Source organism: Mus pahari, chromosome 4 (genome assembly GCF_900095145.1).
Source record: "Mus pahari chromosome 4, PAHARI_EIJ_v1.1, whole genome shotgun sequence".
NCBI classification, from domain to species: Eukaryota; Metazoa; Chordata; class Mammalia; order Rodentia; family Muridae; genus Mus; species Mus pahari.
The window spans coordinates 78377844-78383543 of record NC_034593.1 but is presented as its reverse complement, the minus strand read 5'-3'; positions in this window follow the sequence as shown (position 1 = coordinate 78383543).

Sequence of the window (5700 nt, the reverse complement as noted above, 5' to 3'; positions counted from 1 at the left end):
GCATGAGCAGTGGCAAAAATGACACCTGAGCAGGTATCCACTGATACATGGACATACTTTAAAGATCCAAATTCAGAAATATGGGTAACGTCCATCTGCCAGATTGCTAATGGTTTAAGTCCTCTGGGATTTACCCCTATGNTCTTTTGAGGCAACAGGGAAACACAATGGGCACATTTCAATACCACTTCGCAAGCTTGTTCTTGTGTGATGTTAAATTTTCTCAGGGTTTCTGCATTAACATGAAAATTTGTGTGGAACTCCTGGGCAAGCTGAAAAGAGGAGGCGGACAAAAAGGCGAACACTGTACGCGTGTGAGTATCTGCAATAGCATTGCCTTCTGTCAACGGCCCAGGGAGTCCAGTGTGGGCTATAATACAGAAAGGATTTTTTCTACTCCATATACATTTTTGTAAGGATGACAAAAGGTCAAAAACAGTGGATGTTGCCTTAATTAANCCTACATTTTCCAATTGTTGAACTGCTTGGACCACATACTGGCTATCCAAAATCAAATTAAAGGCCTCTTCAATTTCTAGGAACACTTGTAGGACAGCATGTAACTCTATCGCTTGTGCAGATTGAGAAGGGAACATGAACTCGTGGGGCATCTCCTTCCACATAAACCCCTCCTACTACCCCTCCTTTCGATCCGTCTGTAAACACATTTACCGCACCAGTAATGGGTTCAATTCTAGTTATTTTTGGAAAAATCATTGTATTGCGAATTATAAATTGTATCCAAGGGTGAGAGGCATAGTGATTATCAAATATGCCAGTCATACTGGTGCATAGAATTGCCCACTCATCATTTGTGGCTGCCAACACCTCCACCTGCTTAGGTGTGTAGGGCATGATTATCACATCAGGTTGTTTTCCAGGCTCCCAGGCTCATTTTAATGCCTTTTAAAATCAATTGTGCCACACTTTCAGGGTACCAAGATAATATCTTTGCGGGTGAATGTTGTAAATACAGCCAACCTAAGGGCCCTTTCTGCCACAGGACTCCTGTGGGGGGAAACTCGGTGGCAATAACACAGAATAAGACAGGCAAAGAAAGATGTATACGATCGATCTGAGCTTTAGCAAGACTTTGTTCTACCTTTTTTATACATTCTCGAGTCTTCATGGTCAATTGTCTAGGGGAATGCAAATCCAAATTGCCTTTCAAGATTGCAAACAAAGGTTGTAATTCTGCATTAGAAATTTTGCAATATGGGCGAATCCAATTAATGTCTCCTAATAATTTTTGAAAGTCCTTTAAAGTTTGTAACTTATCTAACCTCAAAGTTAGCTTTAGATGTTCTACCATATTATCAGTTAATTTTGCTCCTGTAATTCTTTTAATTATTGTTTCCAAAAATTTGTCTAGAATTTAACTCCGCTTAGTTTGAGAAGCCGCACTAAGGAGGCTTTTACTTTCACTTTTGAAGCAGCGGATACCATGGCTTCGTTTTGTGGTTTTCCGGCCCTTTTGGAGGCTAGACTTTCCTAACTCCGTCCCTACACCGGGACCCTAACTTCGTCCCTCTGCTGGGGAGTCTCTTCCTAGCGCTAGATTAATTCTTACTTACCACGGAACTCCCCTGTAGCTCCTTTTTCTTGTTCCAGCTCTTGCACGAGTTCTGAAGTTTCTGTCTTTTCTTTTTCTAACGTCTTCCTCTTCTTTCTCCTTAGCCAACTGAACAGCTTCTAATTCAGCTTGTCTTTGCTTTTCTTTGGCTTCCTGTTCCTTCCACCTGGCTTCTGCTTTGCTTTCTTTTCTGCTTCTTTCTTGGCCTTTTTTTCTTCCCCATATGGGCCATCAGATGCCGAAACCCCACACTCTGACTGGCAGAGACGGAGTGGGGGTGGGGTGGGGGGGTGGGGGAAATGTCAAGGAGGGTTTCAAGCAGCTTCCGCCTTTATCTCTGGCTCCTCCAGTTTCTCTTTTGTTTTTCCCTCCGCCCTCTGATCTCATCCCTCCCCCCTCTCCTGGATCCAATCAGCGTTCAGCACGCTCTGAACAGGAGCAGTGGATGCAGGCAGGGCGCGCGGTGATAGGCCAGACTCATCAGGCGGACAGCACAGGATCGTTCAAGTGCGCAGGCTCAGGTTCTTGGTAAACAGGGATCATGGGGCTTGGCCACACCCGCTTCCCACACTACAGTGTGAGACTTAGTATGGTGGCACACTAATCTCAATACTTTGGAAGGCCTAGACAGGTGGATCGCGGATTTCCAGACCACCTAGGGCTACTTGGTGAGACCCTTTCTAAAAGGCATGGGGTTGAGAAAAGGAGAAAAGAAAATAGGCCTCTGATGAACAGGAAGAGAAGACAGATAATGGCTCAGAGAGATAGGAGCTGAAGAAATGACATGTGCTTAAAACTGGACTAACAGCAAGGGTCAAGGGGGAGAAGGTGAGAAGGCCCTGACCACACAAGCATCCTATCTTTGCCCTTGGAAGGCAGAGGCAGGAGGTTTATGGGTTCGAGGCCAGCTTGGGTTTTAGAGTAAGACCCTTCCTCAAAACAAACCATCAGTATCCTTGAAGATAAAGGCATACTGTCATCGGCCAGGACAAGAGTGGAAGAGACTGAAGTGTCTGAAGATCTGACTCAAACTGCAGAAAGATGGAGAACTTTGAGTGAAGGCTTCTGTCCATCCAGTGCCACTCCCTGCTGTTGGCCAACATGGCACGGGGCCCAGGAAAGTGGCCGGAGTTTGGTTTTAGCTTGCAATAAGAGGAAAACCATATAGAGGTAGCTAAGGATGACCAGTCCTTTTGAGTGCATCTGTGGAGGGGTCGCTGCTTCCCAGTCTCTCGTCCTCGAGGCAGGTACAAGTGGCAATACTGAAACCTTCTACTGTATTCCCCGAAGGAGCAGGGAATGGCAGTCATGAGGAGCAGTCACTGGCGAAAGGCTGGGTCTGGAGGGCAGCTGGATCTGCAGTGGGAATAGTCTGACTGGCAGATGTGAGGACAGCTGGATCTGCAGTGTGGACAGTCTGACTGTAGCAGATGTGAGAGCAGATGGATCTGCAGTGGGAACAGTCTGACTGTTGGCAGACGTGAGAGCAGGCTGGCCCGAGTGCCTGGGCTGGGAAGAAGGAGTGCTCTTTAGTTTCTTTTCCTGTTGATGGGATGGTTTTTGTATTTTGGTTTTTCCCCCTAGCTCACACTTTAAGCATGTCATGGCAGGGAAGTCAAGGCAACAGGACTGTCTTAGTTAGGGTTCACTACTGTGAACAGACACCATGACCAAGGCAACTCTTTTTTTTTTTTTCCCCCGAGACAGGGTTTCTCCGTGTAGCTCTAGCTGTCCTGGAACTCACTCTTAGACCAGGCTAGCCTTGAACTCAGAAATCCACCTGCCTCTGCCTTCCAAGTGCTGGGATTAAAGGTGTGCACCACCACCTCCTGGCAGGCAACTCTTATAAAGACAACTTTTTATTGGGACTGACTTACAGGTTCAGAGGGTCAGTCTATTATTTTCAAGGCAGGGGCATGGCAGCATCCAGGCAGGCATGGTGCAGGAGGAGCTGAGAGTTCTATATCTTCATCTGAGAGCTGCTAGCAGAATACTGGCTTCCAGGCAGCTAGGATGAGAGTCTTAAAGCCCACACCCAGTGACACACCTACTCCAACATGGCCACACCTCCTAATAGTGCCACTTCCTGGGCCTAGCATAGACACACCATCACAAGGAGCTTGAAGCAGTTGGTTGATTCAGTGTTTCCAGGAAACAGTAATGAATGAATACCACTTAGCTTCCTTTCTCCACACATATAGTCCAGGGTCCCTCTACCCCCAAAGTGGTTCCATCCATAAGTAAGGTGTGTCTTCCCACATTAATGAACAGTAGTCCCTCTCAAGCATTCTCAGAAGCTAGCCTTAGTCTAGATACTGCTGTGCAGCACCCGTGTGCTAGGAGGCTTGCCTCGTGGATGATGTTAGTTCCTGTCCATTTGACAACACCATCCATCACAGACGAACGGCTGGAGAAGTTGGTCCCCTCCTCCCATGCGAGGAGGTGGCTGGGAAGCTGAGGAGCAGGCTCTCTTTTCCTCTTCAGACGATTCAGCTCGTCACCTTGAGGCCTCGAAGCAGCAGCAGGCCTGAGGTCGGTAGTGAAGCTGGCAGGGCAGGGGTGAGGCGGGGCGGGGTAGGGAGGATCAAGACCTTGAACTTTATTTCTGTATGCTCTGGGGACTGAGCCCAGGGCCTTATGTAGGCAAGTACTCCACTTCTGAGTTATACCTCCCCCAACTCCTTCAGCTTCAGGGCTGGGCTAACCCTTTTCAAGCTTTGGTAGGTCAGGGACCTTATCCTTTGGGGGGTCTCTTAGTATCAAGATTGGTCTGGGATGACAAGGTCAGGGCTTTGTCTTACTGTCTAGAGCTTTCTGTCACCTCCCTTTCTGACCCCGCCCTCTCTTTAGGTGTCACAACGTCTCTCCAAAGCCCAGATGTTGTACTAGTCAAAGCTGCTCTTGTGAACCACATCTCTGCAGGTGAGGCCCCAGTCTCATTTTGTCTTTGGGGCCTACTTTTGTCTAAGCCTAAAGTCTGCGTAGTAGAATGCCCTAAGGAGGCGGAGGTGCCCACTCTACTCTGCCCGGAAGTCTAGGGAAATTCTTTGCTTTCTGACTTCCTGATTCCATCACCTGCTTTGACATTCACTCTTCTTTGCCTGCCCGGAACCTACCCTGAAGTGACTACCCAAGTTTCTCCTGACACCTTTCTTGTATTTTCAGCCACGCCCCTCTGATTCTGGGGGCAGGTGCCCCTCACGCCCATCTTCTACATGCTTAGGAGGGGCTCTAGATCTCCAGCAGACACGGAACTGTTGATGCAGAACCAGCTGATTAGCACTGGAGTGGAAAAGAAAGAACTGGCTAGTCACTGGTGCTGGCGCTGGTGCCAGGCTGGGGGAGGGACAGTCGTGGCAGTACCAAGCTATCTGCAACAAAACTGAAGGAAAGAGCCTGTCAGATGGTGGTGCCTCAGCTAGGGGGCAAACCCTTTGGAAGAAGGCAGGACCCAAAGAGCACATGTTACCTTAAATGAGCTGTAGTAGAATCTGGGGGACAGCTGCGTGGGGAGAGAGGAACAGTGGCAAAGGCTACCTCCAGAGACTCGGGTGACTGTCTGGAGCCAGTAGGACCATGCATGGCCAGCCTCAGAAAGCCTCCAGTGAGATGAAAGTGGGACCTAGCGCAGACTGCTCCGGGCCAGGGCTCCAGAGGAGTTTAGCTCTAGGGCAGGAAACCAGTCCTGAAGTGAGTCTGGGCAGAGAAGGGAGAAAGCCCCATAGGACGGGGCAGGGAGGGGTATGGGCTCCTGAGTGAGGTAAGGACTTAAGCCCAGGATAAGGAAGTCCCACAAGAAACCTGGAGCTGTTTCAGGACTGCGCCTCCTCTGAGGGCTCACAGACCGCTAAGGCACCCTTCTCCCAAGTCCTGAGTTGCCCGTCTCTATAGGCACCCACTCCTGTGCCCGGGCAGCCCATCCAGCCTACCCCAGCTAAGGGAGAAGCACTTGGTAAAAGGAGCCCGTGTCCTTGTCCTCATGGTTTTCAACTTTCAGCCAAAAGATCAATAACTTTGCCCAAGTGGCTTTGAATCTCTAGACCCCTATGAACCACAGTGGGAGAGAGAAAAGGGTGGGGAGGAGCTGGAAGGACTTAGGCTCCTGAGGAGGGAGATTGTTGCTGATG